The sequence below is a fragment of the Lutra lutra genome, chromosome 4 (genome assembly GCF_902655055.1).
Source record: "Lutra lutra chromosome 4, mLutLut1.2, whole genome shotgun sequence".
NCBI classification, from domain to species: domain Eukaryota; kingdom Metazoa; phylum Chordata; class Mammalia; order Carnivora; family Mustelidae; genus Lutra; species Lutra lutra.
Genome location: NC_062281.1, coordinates 118,793,884 through 118,811,941, shown reverse-complemented (window position 1 = coordinate 118,811,941; position 18,058 = coordinate 118,793,884). Strand labels below are relative to the sequence as shown.

Genomic DNA, 18,058 nt, shown 5'->3' with positions numbered 1-18,058 from the left:
GTCTGTCTTTCATAATTTGGATGAAACGAGGCCACTTTGATTTTATATTGTCAATCATAGTAAAAGAATTGAGTCTGTACTTTAGAAAGTTGTGAAAATCCAACTTCAGGCCACTAAGTGAAGCGCAGCAAACTAACCCTTACTTTTCCTTAACCACTTAGCAGCTGGTGCAAACCGTGCAATCTAAGGAGCCCGAAAGGCGGAGCCCGTTAGCAAGGTCTGCGGCTGCGCGAAGCCCAGCCAGTGGAGAGCGCGCATCGCGGCTGGAGTAACCACGACCACGCCTGGGCCTCTGTGCCCCGCCCTCCGAGCTTCTGGCTACTCGTGGAACGTTCTGGAAGTTTGAGAGACGAGACCTGTGCCCAGGGACCTGCTGATTTGGTAGGTGTGTTTGCAACTACTGAGGACCTGGTTCTTCATGTTTTTCTTGCTTCCTTCTCTTGAGACTGTGATTTTTTCCTCAGGCGTGCCGAGGTCCAGTCTTTACCTCAGGGCTTCAGCGGGGTGAGAGAGGATCCGCCCCACTCTTTTCTTCCTTTAAGAGTCGTGTGGAAAGGGGTTTCCTCATGCTTTTCATGTAGGATTGTAGAAATGTTTCTTTTCCAGAAGCCCTGTTGTTGTGCAGCCTGCGAATTTATATTTTATTTACTTTCAGTGTTGTCTACGATCTGTTTCCCCGCCAACTGTTGGGGGTAGGATATCTCGAGAATGGAAGCAGCCATGGAGATCTTGTAGGCCAACCTTTAATCACTTGTCAGTTGAGGCGACTGAGCGGGAACACGATATATGGGAGATTTGTGCGTGTGTGTGTGTGTGTGTGTGCAGGGTTAAACCGATTTGAATTTGAAAAACAAACAAAACCCTAATAGCCGGGAATACTAGGGCCTGGGAACCAGCCAAGACTTAAAAGGCCTTGAGTTCGACCTTTTTATTTTCAGAGGAAGAAGCAGGCCAACTAGATGTGCAGTGATTTGCCCAGAGTCGCACTTAAAATTGCACAAAATTACTAAACCACTTGTAGCTTCAGTTAAATTAGATTGTTCACAAAATCCCACATATAAGGGTATGAAGGGTATGAAGAATTAAATGACTATTTAGTTATATTGACTATATATATTATATACTATTTAATTAATAATGACTATATATGAAGAATTAAATGACTGTATTGAGTGAGTGTGTTTAAGAGGGTGGTCATTAGCGAAACAGTAAATTAAATTTTATGGGAGGGGAAATAAAAGTTGCAGACCTTTCTCTAGCCAGGTAGCCATTTACTCGTTCAAAAACAAATTTTTTTAAAAGATTAAAAAAAATATTGGAAAGAGAGAGCGCACAAGCAGGGGGAGGGGCAGAGGGAGAGGGAGAAGGGAGCCCAATGGGGACAGGATCCCGGGACTCTGGGATCATGACCTTAGCCGAAGGCAGACACAACCAACTGAGCCACCCAGGCGCCCCTGAAACAAATGTTTGAGAGTCTACTGTGTGCCCAGTGCTGGAGATACAGTATTCAGTAAAACAGAAGGTGTTCCCTGCTCTCATAAAGCTAGTTGTCATTCATTCATTCATGCAATAAATGAGGAAATTAGAGAACATTTGGTACCAACCCAGCAGGAAGAACTTTCTAATTACTATATTTGTTCAGAAGTAGAATGAAACTGCCTTAGGAGATACTAACCGTAACTAAATGTGACTTTCATCTGGGTTAGTTGGTTTCTCGATTTTACTTCGAACTAATTTTGTATTAAATAACATGACAAATATAAATTTGACATTAAGATGCTTATGATTTAGGGAAAATTAAATGTGTTTATAAATAATTTTGTTGGGCAAAATGTGGTAGGTGCTCAGCAGAAGTGTTGTGAGGTGGAAGGAAGGAAAGGTCTCATTTGAACTGAAAGGGGATCAGGGTTTGTTTCTTGCAGGAGAAAGGATTTTTAATGGGCCCTGAAGGAGAGGTAGGATTTTTTTAATAGATATTATTTTTAGAATAGTTTTAGATTTACAGAAAAATTGAGGTGAAAGTCCAGAGTATTCCTACATACTGTTTGTTTTGTTTCCCCTATTACTGACATCTTGTACTATATGGTACATTTGTCACAATTAATGAACCATTATTATAGCACTATTATTAACTGAAGTTCACAGTTTATTCTGATTTCCTTAGTTTTTTACTTAATGTCCTTTTTTCCTATTCCAGGATTCTAGTCAGTATAGCACATTACATATAATTATAATGTTTCCTTAGGTTCCTCCTGGCTGTGACAGTTTCTCAGACCTTCTTTGTTTTTTGTTTGTTTGTTTGTTTTTTAATTTAAATTTTATTTTTTTAAACATATAATATATTTTTATCACCAGGGGTACAGGTCTGTGAATCGCCAGGTTTACACATTTCACAGCACTCACCATAGCACATACCCTCCCCAATGTCCATAACCCCCCCCTCCCAGCCCCCCTTCCCCCATCAACCCTCAGTTTGTTTTGTGAGATTAAGAGTCACTTATGGTTTGTCTCCCTCCCAATCCCATCTTGTTTCATTTACTCTTCTTCTACCCCCTTAACCCCCCATGTTGCATCTCCTCTCCCTCATATCAGGGAGATCATATGATAGTTGTCTTTCTCCGATTGACTTATTTCGCTAAGCATGATACCCTCTAGTTCCATCCACGTCGTCGCAAATGGCAAGATTTCATTTCTTTTGATGGCTGCATAGTATTCCACTGTGTATATATACCACATCTTTTTTATCCATTCGTCTGTTGATGGACATATAGGTTCTTTCCATAGTTTGGCTATTGTAGACATTGCTGCTATAAACATTCGGGTGCACGTGCCCCTTCGGATCACTACGTTTGTATCTTTAGGGTAAATACCCAGCAGTGCAATTGCAGGGTCATAGCGTAGTTCTATTTTCAACATTTTGAGGAACCTCCATGCTGTTTTCCAGAGTGGTTGCACCAGCTTGCATTCCCACCAACAGTGTAGGAGGGTTCCCCTTTCTCTGCATCCTCGCCAGCATCTGTCATTTCCTGACTTGTTAATTTTAGCCATTCTGACTGGTGTGAGGTGATATCTCATGGTGGTTTTGATTTGTATTTCCCTGATGCCGAGTGATATGGAGCACTTTTTCATGTGTCTGTTGGCCATCTGGATGTCTTCTTTGCAGAAATGTCTGTTCATGTCCTCTGCCCATTTCTTGATTGGATTATTTGTTCTTTGGGTGTTGAGTTTGATAAGTTCTTTATAGATTTTGGACACTAGTCCTTTATCTGATATATCATTTGCAAATATCTTCTCCCATTCTGTCAGTTGTCTTTTGGTTTTGTTCACTGTTTCCTTTGCTGTGCAAAAGCTTTTGATCTTGATAAAATCCCAATAGTTCATTTTTGCCCTTGCTTCCCTTGCCTTTGGTGATGTTCCTAGGAAGATGTTGCTGCGGCTGAGGTCGAAGAGGTTGCTGCCTGTGTTCTCCTCAAGGATTTTGATGGATTCCTTTCTCATGGGGTCCTTCATCCATTTTGAGTCTATTTTCGTGTGTGGTGTAAGGAAATGATCCAATTTCATTTTTCTGCATGTGGCTGTCCAATTTTCCCAACACCATTTGTTGAAGAGGCTGTCTTTTTTCCATTGGACATTCTTTCCTGCTTTGTCGAAGATGAGTTGACCATAGAGTTGAGGGTCTATTTCTGGGCTCTCTATTCTGTTCCATTGATCTATGTGTCTGTTTTTGTGCCAGTACCATGTTGTCTTGATGATGACAGCTTTGTAATAGAGCTTGAAATCTGGAATTGTGACGCCATCAACTTTGGCTTTCTTTTTCAATATTCCTTTGGCTATTCGAGGTCTTTTCTGGTTCCATACGAATTTTAGAATTATTTGTTCCATTTCTTTGGAAAAAAATGGATGGGATTTTGATAGGGATTGCATTAAATGTGTAGATTGCTTTAGGTAGCATAGACATTTTCACAATATTTGTTCTTCCAATCCAGGAGCATGGAACATTTTTCCATTTTTTTGTGTCTTCCTCAATTTCTTTCATGAGTGCTTTATAGTTTTCTGAGTATAGATTCTTTGCCTCTTTCGTTAGGTTTATTCCTAGGTATCTTATGGTTTTGGGTGCAATCGTAAATGGGTTGGACTCCTTAATTTCTCTTTCTTCTGTCTTGTTGTTGGTGTAGAGAAATGCAACTGATTTCTGTGCATTGATTTTACATTCTGACACTTTACTGAATTCCTGTACAAGTCCTAGCAGTTTTGTAGTGAGGTCTTTTGGGTTTTCCACATATAGTATCATATCATCTGCAAAGAGTGATAGTTTGACTTCTTCTTTGCCGACATGGATGCCTTTAATTTCCTTTTGTTGTCTGATTGCTGAGGCTAGGACTTCTAGTACTATGTTGAATAGCAGTGGTGATAATGGACATCCCTGCCATGTTCCTGACCTTAGCGGAAAAGCTTTCAGTTTTTCTCCATTGAGAATGATATTTGCGGTGGGATTTTCATAGATGGCTTTGATAATATTGAGGTATGTGCCGTCTATCCCTACACTTTGAAGAGTTTTGATCAGGAAGGGATGCTGTACTTTGTCAAATGCTTTTTCAGCATCTATGGAGAGTATCATATGGTTCTTGTTCTTTCTTTTATTAATGTGTTGTATCACATTGATTGATTTGCGGATGTTGAACCAACCTTCAAGCCCTGGAATAAATCCCACTTGGTCGTGGTGAATAATCCTTTTAATGCACTGTTGGGTCCTATTGGCTAGTATTTTGGTGAGAATTTTTGCATCTGTGTTCATCAAGTATATTGGTCTGTAGTTCTCTTTTTTGATGGGATCCTTGTCTAGTTTTGGGATCAAGGTGATGCTGGCCTCATAAAATGAGTTTGGAAGTTTTCCTTCCATTTCTATTTTTTGGAACAGTTTCAGGAGAATAGGAATGAGTTCTTCTTTAAATGTTTGGTAGAATTCCCCCGGGAAGCAGTCTGGCCCTGGGCTTGTGTTTGTTTGGAGATTTTTGATGACTGTTTCAATCTCCTTACTGGTTATGGGTCTGTTCAGGCTTTCTATTTCTTCCGGGTTCAGTTGTGGTAGTTTATATGTCTCTAGGAATGCATCCATTTCTTCCAGATTGTCAAATTTGCTGGCATAGAGTTGCTCATAGTATGTTCTTATAATTGTCTCTATTTCTTTGGTGTTCATTGTGATCTCTCCTCTTTCATTCATGATTTTATTTATTTGGGTCCTTTCTCTTTTCTTTTTGGTAAGTCTGGCCAGGGGTTTATCAATCTTATTAATTCTTTCAAAGAACCAGCTCCTAGTTTCGTTGATTTTTTCTATTGTTTTTTTGGTTTCTATTTCATTGATTTCTGCTCTGATCTTTATGATTTCTCTTCTCCTGCTGGGCTTAGGGTTTCTTTCTTGTTCTTTCTCCAGCTCCTTTAGGTGTAGGGTTAGGTTGTGTACCTGAGACCTTTCTTATTTCTTGAGAAAGGCTTGTACCGCTATATATTTTCCTCTCAGGACTGCCTTTGTTGTGTCCCACAGATGTTGAACCGTTGTGTTTTCATTATCATTTGTTTCCATGAATTTTTTCAATTCTTCTTTAATTTCCTGGTTGACCCATTCATTCTTTAGAAGGATGCTGTTTAGTCTTCATGTATTTGGGTTCTTTCCAAATTTCCTCTTGTGATTGAGTTCTAGCTTTAGAGCATTGTGGTCTGAAAATATGCAGGGAATGATCCCAATCTTTTGATACCGGTTGAGACTTGATTTAGGACCAAGAATGTGATCTATTCTGGAGAATGTTCCATGTGCACTAGAGAAGAATGTGTATTCTGTTGCTTTGGGATGAGATGTTCTGAATATATCTGTGATGTCCATCTGGTCCAGTGTGTCATTTAAGGCCTTGATTTCCTTGTTGATCTTTTGCTTGGATGATCTGTCCATTTCAGTGAGGGGAGTGTTCAAGTCCCCTACTATTATTGTATTATTGTCGATGTGTTTCTTTGATTTTGTTATTAATTGGTTTATATAGTTGGCTGCTCCCACGTTAGGGGCATAGATATTTAAAATTGTTAGATCTTCTTGTTGGACAGATCCTTTGAGTATGATATAGTGTCCTTCCTCATCTCTTATTATAGTCTTTGGCTTAAAATCTAATTGATCTGATATAAGGATTGCCACTCCTGCTTTCTTCTGATGTCCATTAGCATGGTAAATTCTTTTCCACCCCCTCACTTTAAATCTCGAGGTGTCTTCGGGTTTAAAATGCGTTTCTTGTAGGCAACATATAGATGGGTTTTGTTTTTTTATCCATTCTGATACCCTGTGTCTTTTGATTGGGGCATTTAGCCCATTAACATTCAGGGTAAGTATTGAGAGATATGAATTTAGTGCCATTGTATTGCCTGTAAGGTGACTGTTATTGTATATTGTCTCTGTTCCTTTCTGATCTACTACTTTTAGGGTCTCTCTTTGCTTAGAGGACCCCTTTCAATATTTCCTGTAGAGCTGGTTTGGTGTTTGCAAATTCTTTCAGTTTTTGTTTGTCCTGGAAGCTTTTAATCTCTCCTTCTATTTTCAGTGATAGCCTAGCTGGTTACAGTATTCTTGGCTGCATGTTTTTCTCGTTTAGTGCTCTGAATATATCATGCCAGCTCTTTCTGCCTGCCAGGTCTCTGTGGATAAGTCTGCTGCCAATCTAATATTTTTACCATTGTATGTTACAGACTTCTTTTCCCGGGCTGCTTTCAGGATTTTCTCTTTGTCACTAAGACTTGTAAATTTTACTATTAGGTGACGGGGTGTGGACCTATTCTTATTGATTTTGAGGGGGGTTCTCTGAACCTCCTGGATTTTGATGCTTGTTCCCTTTGCCATATTGGGGAAATTCTCTCCAATAATTCTCTCCAATATACTTTCTGCTTCCCTCTCTGCTTCCTCTTCTTCTGGAATCCCAATTATTCTAATGTTGTTTTGTCTTATGGTGTCACTTATCTCTCGAATTCTCCCCTCGTGGTCCAGTAGCTGTTTGTCCCTCTTTTGCTCGGCTTCTTTATTCTCTGTCATTTGGTATTCTATATCGCTGATTCTTTCTTCTGCCTCATTTATCCTAGCAGTGAGAGCCTCCATTTTTGATTGCACCTCATTAATAGCTTTTTTGATTTCAACTTGGTTAGATTTTAGTTCTTTTATTTCTCCAGAAAGGGCTTTTATGTCTCCCGAGAGGGTTTCTCTAATATCTTCCAGGCCTTTTTCAAGCCCGGCTAGAACCTTGAGAATCGTCATTCTGAACTCTAGGTCTGACATATTACCAATGTCTGTATTGATTATGTCCCTAGCCTTTGGTACTGCCTCTTGTTCTTTTTTTTTGTGGTGAATTTTTCCGCCTTGTCATTTTGTCCAGATAAGAGTATATGAAGGAGCAAGTAAAATACTAGAAGGGTGGCAACAACCCCAGGAAAATATGCTTTAACCAAATCAGTAGAGATCCCAAATTGTTAGGGGGGAGAAAGGTGATAAAAAGAGGTTCAGAAAGAAAAAAAAAATGAAACAATTAAAAGAAGAAAATGAATAAAGAAAAAGTATAAAAAGGAAAAATATTTTAGATAAACTAGTTAAAAAACGTTAAAAAAGAAAAGGGCAAAAGTTTAAAAAATTTAGCAGAAGAAGAGAAAAAAATTGAAAAAGGAAAAAAAAATTAACTGCAAGGCTAAAGAATCATGGGGAGAAAGCCATGAGCTCCGGCTTTGCTTTCTCCTCCTCTGGAATTCCGCTGCTCTCCTTGGTATTGAAACTCCACTCCTTGGTAGGTGAACTTGGTCTTGACTGGGTTTCTTGTTGCTCTTCTGGGGGAGGTGCCTGTTGTAGTGATTCTCAAGCGTCTTTGCCCCCGGCAGAGTTGCACCGCCCTTCCCAGGAGCCGGGCTGAGTAATCCGATCGGGTTTGCTTTCGGGAGCTTTTGTTCCTTGAGCGCTTTCCGTAGAGTTCCGGAGGACAGGAAGATGGCGGCCTCCCAGTCTCCGGCCCGGAGGAGCCAAGAGCCTGGGGCCCCACTCCTCAGTGCGCCCTCAGAGAATAGCGCCCAATTACTCCCATCACCCTGGCCTCTGGCCGCGCTCCGAGCTGACCGAGCCTGTGACCGGTTCAAGGTAACCCCAAGTTTAGAGCTCACTCCTCGGCTCTGTTTCTGTAGCCGGCTTCCCCATTCTAATATCTGTAAGCTCTGTGACACTCAGACACCCCCATCCTTCTGTGACCCTGTGGGACCTGAGGCCACGCTGACCCCGCGCGGGCTTCACCCCAGTTAAGCCACTGGAGCAATGTCCCTCAGCGAAACAGACTTTTAAAAGTCCCGATTTTGTGCTCCGTTGCTCCGCCGCTTGCCGGGAGCCGGCCCCTCCTCCCGCGGTCTATCTTCCCGTCGCTTTGGATTCACTTCTCCGCCAGTCCTACCTTGCAGAAAGTGGTTGATTTTCTGTTTCTAGAATTGCTGTTCTTCTTCTCTTCGATCTCCCGTTGGATTTGTAGGTGTTTGCAATCTTTAGATAAGCTATCTAGCTGATCTCCTGCTACCTGAAGTAGTCTCAGCCTGCTACTTCTCCGCCATCTTGACTCCTCTCCCCTTCTTTGTTTTTGATAACTTTGATGGCTTTGAGGAGTGCTGGTCAGGTATTTTGTACTATGCCCTACTATTGGAATTTGGTGTGTTTCTCATGGTAGGACTGGGATTATGGATTATTGAGATGAAAGTTACATTATATCAGTGATACATACTATCGATGTGATTGATGGCTATTAATGTAGAGTTTGACCACCTGGCTGAGGTAGTATCTATCATGTTTCTCCAGTGTCTCTTAGAGGCAGTGTCAGGAGATTTGTCTCTTCTCCCCGTTTAATAATTTTTTCAATCCTTTATATCAGTATGGATGTGTAGGTATTTGTTTTGTACTTGAAATTATATTATTTTTTTACTTATTTTTCTACTCACATTGTTCCAGCTTTGGGCATGGGAGTCTCTTTCAGTTGATTCCTTTACTTTTTGTCATACTCCTCTCAATGTGAGGTTTTTTTGTTTTTTTTTTTTAATTTTTTATTTTTTTTTCGATTTTATTTATTTATTTGACAGACAGAGATCACAAGTAGGCAGAGAGGCAGGCAGAGAGAGAGAGCGGAGGAGGCAGGCTCCCTGCTAAGCAGAGAGCCCGATGTGGGGCTTGATCCCAGGACCCTGGGATCATGACCGGAGCCGAAGGCAGAGGCTTTAACCCACTGAGCCACCCAGGTGCCCCTCAATGTGATTTTTTTCTTTGTTTTGTTTTTAATCACTTCCTTACTTTCTGGCACCACAGAATACTCTAGGCTCAGCTTATATATTTATTGTTGCACTCCTAGAATGAGCCATTTCTTCAAGGAACCCTATTTCTTTTTATTGGCAAATGGTACTAGAAACCAAAGTCTGGCTGCTAGGTGTGATTGTTGCTGAGAAAGTATCAGTTCTTTTAGGCCCCTCTCATGACAGAGCAAAGAAATATATACTTGTGTGTACTAATTAATGCATGGCCACACATGCATTAATAAGTATTTCTGTATCTACTCATTTGTATCTCTGTTAAACTAAAAGTGATTCCGTACTGATTTTGCCAACTCTAATCCATTACCACCTGAATCATTCTAGCCTTGAAAGTGGATTAAAAAGATTTAAGCAAAAGTATGAAGAATAAAGTTTAAAAATGCTGTCATGAACCCTCTTGTACAAATCTTTTATTACATGTTGCATGCATTTCTTTTCAGTATAAACTTGGGAGTATAATTTCTGGGTGTGTATCTTCAACTTTGGTAGATATTTCCTGTCAAGAACTCTGAAAAGTCTTAGATTCATCCTACTTGCAAGCTAACAAGTTGGCCTGATATTGTTTGATGCTGGCAGAAGATACTTGATCCCTGGACCAGACACAGGATTTAAAAGAAAATTATGGCAAAAGTAGTAGCCAGAGATTTAGGTTCTTAGTGGTTTCCCTGGCTTCCAAATCCCACAAGAGGTAGACATGTTGGAATAACACAAGTGGATTTAGACACTTGGAATTTGTTACATTAACAGAGAGGAGCACTAACTAATGAGTGATGACAAGCCTGCTCAGTGCATTTCTCAGTGTTGCTCATTGCAAATGAAAAATGATCTGGGTAAAGAGTGAAGGCCTGATATTCTTGGCATTTTCAGAAACAAAAACAAAAACAAAAACATGCAGGGACACTAAGGGCCCATCAAAGATTACCTCAACAATGTCTAATCATCTTCCAAAATGGTTATATTAGTTTATATTTCAGCTACCCTGTGTAAGAGTCCTTGTTGCATATCTTTTTTTTTTTAAAGATTTTATTTATTTATTTGACAGAGAGAGATCACAAGCAGGCAGAGAGAGAGGAGGAAGCAGGCTCCCCTCTGAGCAGAGAGCCCAATGTGGGGCTTGATCCCAGGACCCTGAGATCATGACCTGAGCCGAAGGCAGTTGCCCAACCCACTGAGCCACCCAGGCACCCCCCTTGTTGCATATCTTAACCAGTTTTTTTTTTTTTTTAACTATTTTTGTCACTTCATGCAGCCATTCTTAACTGGATTCTGTAAGAGAATTAAACTTATAGAACATGATTTGAGTGATTATTTTTTCATTCCTTCCAAGGATGGTACAAATCTAGTACCATTCTAGATGTGTAGAAGCGAACCAAGATCATGATATACCATGAATGTTTTAGGGAGGGCTTGGAAAATTATGGCTCATGAGTCAAATCTGGCCCTCTACCTTTGGAGCCAAGAATAATTCTTTATAGCGGTGCTTGGGTGGCTCAGTTGGTTAAGCAGTAAAGTCTTGATTTCAGCTCCAGGTCATGATCTCAGGTTCCTGGGATCAGGCCCTGCACTGGGCTGTGTGGAGAGTGTGCTTGAGGATTGTCTCTCTCCCTCTCCTCCTCCTTCCACTTGTGCTCTTTTTCTCTCCCAAATAAATAAGTAAAATCTTAAAAAAAAAAAAAAAAGAAGAAGAATTCTTTACAGATTTAAGTGATTGGGAAAAATATTTGTGATGGATGAATATTATGTGAATTTCATATCTTCATGTCCTTAAATGCAATTTTACTGGGCTGTGTGGAGAGTGTGCTTGAGGATTGTCTCTCTCCCTTTCCTCCTCCTTCCACTTGTGCTCTTTTTCTCTCCCAAATAAATAAATAAAATCTTAAAAAAAAAAAAAGAATAATTCTTTACAGATTTAAGTGATTGGGAAAAATATTTGTGATGGATGAATATTATGTGAATTTCATATCTTCATGTCCTTAAATGCAATTTTAAGAAACCCAAATACGTTAGTTTACTTTTTGTCTGTGGCTGGCTGTATCCATGCTATAGTGGCAGAGTTGAGTCATTGCAAGAGACTATATGCCCCGCAAAGCCTAAAATAGTTACTATCTGGTCTTTTACAGAAAATACAAATAAATGAAAGGACATTCTGTGTCCATGGATTGGACAACTTACATTCTTAAGATGTCCATACTACTCAAAGGTGTATGTGACTATCGGTGCCAACTTCTCTCAGCCAGAATTTCCCGGAATGTAAAATTAGTAAATATTCTCTTTTCCTTTTCACATTGGTTATTCAAAACCCAGTCAAAAATGAAGTTTAGTGCTCAGTTGTTTATGTTCTTTTTCGAGCATTCTACACACTAATATATATGTTTAAATATATTTATACACCATTTTTATTCCATTTCCTTTTTTAATAGGCTTTATTTATTTATTTGATAGAGAGTGAGACGCATGGAGCATGAGTGGGGGATGGGGCAGAGGCAAAGAGAGAGCGGGAGAGAGAATCCTTAAGCTAGCAGACTTCCTGCTAGTGTACAGATCCCCTCATGGTACTCAGTTGGAGGACTCGGAGATCATGACCTGAGCTGAAATCAAGAGTTGGACGCTTAACCATCTGAACCACCCAGGAGCCCCTGTTAATCCTCTTGATAGCCTTATGGGGTAAGAAGTGTTATCCACATTTTACAGATGAGGAACTGCATGAGAAGTTACGTGATTTGCCCAAGATCAGTCATTTACGATTAGTAGGTAGCAGAGCCAAGGATTCAAATCAGGGAGCCTCACTGGAGACTACACACTCAAACAGTACGCCATATTGCTACTTCATGATGTGGTTTAATCCTCACAGAAGTGTTATGAAAGTAGGACTGTTATTTGCATTTTACAATGAGACAGCTGAGGTTTAGAGAGGTAAAAATGACTTGCCTGAGTGCACATAACTAGTAAGTAAGTGAAGGGACCAGGATTTGAATCTAGGTATTCCAACCACAGAATTTGTGCTCTTAATTATTGTTATACTGCTCCGAAGTTGGCTACACAGTCTTTTAAAGAATAACTTTTAATACCACATACTTTAGTCTTTTAAAAATCTAAAAACTCTTCGTCCCATTTATTCTAGGTTTTGATTTAATGTTTGAGAATTCCCAGTATCCGGAACCTCTCAAAGCCATGCTGGGTAGATTGTCAAGCCAGATAAACATTGTGCTTTCCTGAGTTTGTCTCAATTCCCAGTCCAGAAAGGTTTCCTAGGGCTTCCTTCCTTTCTTTAAGGACTCACTTCAGTGCTGCCCTCTTTCTCTCCTTGTACATAGAAACTTATCGATATATCCTCACCTTGGTGATTTCTGTGCTTTAAGAAAATGAAAAATAGTTGGTTCTTACAGAAATGAAGGAGAACACTGTTTGATAATGAGAACTCTTCTAATTTTTTTTTTTTTGTGTTTTACTTTTGTAAAAGATGTTACCACTGAAAGAAGATACCATAAAGTAAAGGTGTTTTTTCTAGCCTTATAAGCAGTGCAGGTTACTTTCACTAAAAGTTGAATGTGTTTTTCCTTTTGGAAAATAATTGGGTTATAGTAACTTCTGGGACCTTTTTCAGTGACTATCAAGGTGTTTCAAAAAGGCTAATTTTCACTTCATAACAGAGGATTAAGTTCTGTTTTCTTTGCTTGATTTTACCTGCCTGGTATTAATTTTGGTTTCCATAACAGCAAGAGTAAGCTACTTTTAATGGAGTAGCTAGAATTGCTGCAGATTTCACAACTTCAGCATAAGAGGTATTTTAATATGGACCATATCTTCTTTATCCATTCTTCTGCTAAAGGGCATCTTGGTTCTTTCCACAGTTTGGTGACTGTGGCCATTGCTGCTATGAACACTGGGGTACAGATGGTCCTTCTTTTCACTACATCTGTGTCTTTGGAGTAAATACCCAGTAGTGCAATCCATCAGAAAAGATGAATACCCAACTTCTGTATCAACATGGACGGGAGTGGAGGAGATGATGCTGAGTGAAATAAGTCAAGCAGAGAGTCAATTACCACATGGTTTCACTTACTTGTGAGCATAAGGAATAACATGGAGAATATTGGGAGATGGAGAAGAGAAGTGAGTTGGGGGAAGTCGGAGGGGGATAAAAACCATGAGAGACTGTGGACTTTGAGAAACAAACTGAGGGTTTTGGAGGGGAGGGGGTTGGGGGTTGAGTGAACCTGGTGGTAGGTATTAAGGAGAGCATATACTCCCTGGAGCGCTGGGTGTGGTACATAAACAATGAATCTTGGAACACTGGAAAAAAAAATTACACAAAAAATATTTTTAATAGCTCCAGTGTTGAACACCTGTCTTCTTACACAACAAAATTTGTTAATTTAAAAATGAAACACATCATTTTAAAACATTTTTGGATCTATTTAAAAGCTTTGAAGAGATTCAGGCATATTTTATGTGTATACTTAATATGTACATTAAATATATAATGTTTATAATATATACTTATGTAATATACATTAGTTATATATACTTATGTAATCTACGGCATATGTAATGTATAATTATGTTATTTATCACATATAATACATATCAATACATATTGTGTTATAATACATACAAATTACATAATACATATTTATATATAATATAATACATAGAATACATAATATAAAAATTATTGAGGTAAATTGATGTATAATGAATTGCACTGTATGATGTGATGTTTTGATACGTTTATATACTTGTGATACCATCGCTGCTAATCATTATAGTGAACATACCCATCATCCCCAGAAGCTTTTTCCTGCATGTTTGTATTTTTCCCTTATGTCCCCATTATTCCATCATCATAACCATGGCTCTGTTTTCTGTCAGTGTAGATTAGTTTGCTTTTTCTGGAATTTTATTTGGAGTTTTATGAAGAATATATTCTTGATAAAAATCATTTACCAGATACATGTTTTGCAAATTTTTTTTTTCAATCTGTGCTTTCTATTTGTATTTTCCTAATAGTGTCTTTTGAAGGGGAGAACTTTTTAAACTTTGATTAAGTCCAGTTATCAACTTTTTTATTTATGGATTGTGGTTTTAGTGTCATATGTAAACATTTTTGCCTGACTCAAGGGTGCAAAGATGTCCTATTTTCTTCTATAACATTTACTGTAGTTTTTTTTTTTCTTATAGGTCTGTGATCCATTCTGAGTTAACTTTTGTATATGATGTGAGGTAGGGATCCAAGTTTTCTTTCTTTTTAACTTATGGAAATCTAATTGTTCCAACACCCTTTGTTGAAAAGACTATCCTTTCTCCATTCAGTTGCTTTGGCAGTTTTGTCGAAAATCATTTAACCATAAACGTAAAGTTTATTTCCTTATTTAATTCTAATGATATATAAGTAAACCCTTAAGCCAGTGCTGCAGTCTCGTGTTTGCTGTGGCCTTATAGTAAGTTTTGAAATTAGTAGTGAAAGTGAAATTTTGTTCTTCTTTTCCAAAATTATTTTGGCTGTTCTTGGTCCTTTGAATTTTCATACACATTTTAGGGTCAGCTTGACAAGTTCTGCAAAAACAAAGAAACTAGTAGGATTTGTGATAGGGAATGTGTTTATTAAATCTGTAGATCAATTTGGGAAGAACTGCCTTTACAAATACTGAGTTTCCAATGAAGAACATGGAATGTCTTTATATATATAGGTCTTCTGTTAACTTCTTTCAACAGTGATTGGCTGTTCTCAAAACGTAAGTCTTGCACTTATTTTTTTAAGCTTATTTAAATTATTTTATTTTTTATACTATTGTGAATGCAGTTTTCTTAATTTCATTTGGAAAATGTTTTAATTGAAGTACAATTAAGATACAATGTTATGGGGCGCCTGGGTGGCTCGGTGGGTTAAGGCCTCTGCCTTTGGCTCGGGTCATGGTCCCAGTGTCCTGGGATCGAGCCCCGCATCGGGCTCTCTGCTCAGCAGGGAGCCTGCCTCCTCCTCTCTCTCTCTGCCTGCCTCTCTGCCTACTTGTGATCTCTGTCTGTCAGGTAAGTGGATGAAATCTTAAAAAAAAAAAAAAAGATACAATGTTATATTAGTTTTAGATGTACAACATACTGACATGACAATTCTGTACATTACTGAATACTCACCATGATAAGTGTAGTCACCATTTGGCACCATACAATGTTATTGGTATTACTGACTATATTACCTATGCTGTACTTTTCATTTGCCTGACATTTATTTTAGAACTGGAAAATTGTATCTGTTATTCTGCTTTATGTATTTCGCTTTCCCCCGCAACCACCCCTCTGGAAACTCCTAGTTTGTTTTCTGTATTTCAGAGTCTATATATTTTTTTGTTTGTTTTGTTTCTTATATTCCGCATATAAGGAAATCATATGGTATTTGTGTTTTTCTTTCTGACTTATATCATTTAGCCTAATGCCTATTAGATGTATCATTTGCAAATATCTTCTCCCATTCAGTAGGTTGTCTTTTTGTTTTGTTGATGGTTTCCTTTGCTGTGCAAAAACATTTTATTTGTTGTAATCCCAATAGTTTTGGTTTGGTTTGGTTTCCCCTGCCTTAAGGAGACAGATACCTAAATATGTTGCTAAGGCCTGAGAGATTATTGCCAGTGTTTCTTTTATGAGTTTTATTGTTTTAAGGTCTCACAATTAGGTCTTTAATTCATTTTGAGTTTATTTTTGTGTATAGTATAAGAAAGTGGTCCAGTTTCATTCTTTTGCATGTGGTTGTCCAGTTTTTCCAGGACACTTATTGAAAATGCTGTCTTTTCTCCATTATACACATTTTTGCTTCCTTTGTTGTAGATTAATTTGGCCTTATAAGAATGGGTTTTTTTCTGGGCTCTCTACATTGTGTGTCTAATTTTGTGCCAGAACCATACTGGTTTGATGACTCTTGCTTTGTAGTGTATCTTGAAATCTCAGATTGAGATACCTCCAGTTTTATTCTTTTTTCTCAAGATTGGTTATTTGAGATTTTTCATGTTTTCATATAAATTTTAGGATTATTTATTCTAATTCAGTGAAGAATGCTGTTGGTATTTTGATAGGGACTGCTTTGAATCGGTGGGCTGCTTGGGTTAATATGGATGTTTTAACAATATGGATTCTTCTAATCAATGAGAATGGTATATCTTTCCATTTGTGTCATCATCAGTTTCATCAGCAATGTCTTATAGTTAGCAGAGTATAGGTCTTTCATCTCCTTGGTTAAATTTCTGGGTATTTTGGATTGTTTGTTTTTTTCCATCTGTAAATGGCTTGTTTTATTCATTTTTCTACTACTTTGTTATTAAAGTATAAAAATGCAAAATTTTCTATGTATTAATTTTGTATCTTGCAACTATACTGAATTCATTTATCAGTTCTTTTTTTTTTTGGTAGAAACTTTAAGGTTTTTTATGTGTAGTATTATGCTGTCTGTGAATAGTGAGGGATTTACTTCTTCCTCACCAATTTGGATGTCTTTTTTTTTCTATTTCTCGTCTGATTGCTGCAGTTAGGACTTCTAGTACTGTGCTGAATGAAAGTATTGAGAATGGATTGCTTTGTTTTGTTCCTGCCCTGCAAATTTTGTTCCTGACAGTTTGCTTTGTATTTCACCTTTGAGTGTGATGACAGCTGTGGGGTTTTCATTTATGGCCTTTATTATGTTGAGATATGCTCCCTTTGAACTCATTTTCTTGAGAGTTTTGAATCACGAGTGGATATTGTATTTTGCCAAAATTTTTTTGCGTTTATTGAGATGATCATACTTTTTATTCCTTTTTTTTTTTTTTTTTTTTTTGTTAATGTGATGTATCACATTGATTGATTTGCCAGTATTGGACTACCTTTACATCCCTGGAATAAATCCAACTTGTTTATGGTGAATGACTTTTTAAACATACTGTTGAATTTGGTTTGCTTAGATTTTGTTGGGTATTTTTGCATTTATGTTCATCAGAGACATTGGTCTATAGTTTTCTTTTTTGGTAGTGTCTGTCTAGGTCTGGTATCAGGGTAATGCAGGCCTTGTGGAATGAATTTGGAAGTTTTCCTTTCTCTTTTATTTTTTGAAATAGTTTGAGAAGAACAGGTGTTAACGCTTTTCTAACTATATATGTATTTATCTTTAGAAAGGTTTTTTAAGTTTTTATTTTAATTCCTGTTAGTTAAGATACAGTGTTATTTTAGTTTCAGGTGTACAATATTGTGATTCAACAATTCAACATCACCCAGTGCTCATCATGGCATATGTACTTCTTTTTTTTTTTTTTTTAAAGATTTTATTTATTTGTTTGTCAGAGAGAGAGAGAGAGAGAGAGCTCACAAGTGAGCACAGGCAGAGGCAGAGGGAGAAGCAGGCTCCCCACAGAACAAGGAGCCCGATGTGGGACTCGATCCCAGGACGCTGGGATCACGACCCGAGCCGAAGGCAGCGGCTTAACCAACTGAGCCACCCAGGCGTCCCAGCATATGTACTTCTTAATCTCCATCACCTTTTTAATCCACCCCCCCACCCCATTCCTCTCTGGTAACCAATCAGTTTGTACTCTAGAAATGGGTTTAATTTTTCTAGTTTTTTAAAAATGGAGTGAGGTGCCAATTTGAGACCTTTTTAAATTTAGTCTTTTAAAGCTATGAATTTCCCTCATACTGGTTTAGCTATATCTCATAAATTTTTGATAAATTTTATTTTTGTTCTCAC

General features: G+C 38.2%; 1 protein-coding gene across 1 annotated transcript in view; it reads left to right on the top strand.

Annotated features, from left to right (window-relative positions):
• The first annotated feature begins 264 nt into the window (after positions 1–264).
• The window catches only part of C4H1orf146 (chromosome 4 C1orf146 homolog), a 47,231-nt gene continuing 29,437 nt past the window's right edge, over positions 265–18,058 (top strand). Inside the window, exon 1 of the mRNA XM_047725070.1 lies at positions 265–381. The gene's annotated coding sequence lies outside the window, so the exon portion shown is untranslated. The remainder of the gene's footprint in view (positions 382–18,058) is intronic.